Below are 237 nucleotides of genomic sequence, written 5' to 3' on the forward strand. Positions count from 1 at the left end.
GCTTTCTGAGCGACATATTCAAACACCAAACAAACAACTGCGCGCATTCCAAGTTAAACTGGACCTTTTCAAAACTGATTTGAGCACAGGCCGAATGCTGCATTTTCCGACACTCCGCAAATGCATCTCATCCCCTCCACAAATCACGGATGTGATGACAGATTTCATTGCGAGCCTGAAAAAGAACTTTGCTGGTCCATTGGATGGACTTGTTCTGCCCACAGAGGTGGCCGTTTT

This window comes from Etheostoma spectabile, chromosome 8, assembly GCF_008692095.1.
Source record: "Etheostoma spectabile isolate EspeVRDwgs_2016 chromosome 8, UIUC_Espe_1.0, whole genome shotgun sequence".
In the NCBI taxonomy this organism is placed as follows: domain Eukaryota; kingdom Metazoa; phylum Chordata; class Actinopteri; order Perciformes; family Percidae; genus Etheostoma; species Etheostoma spectabile.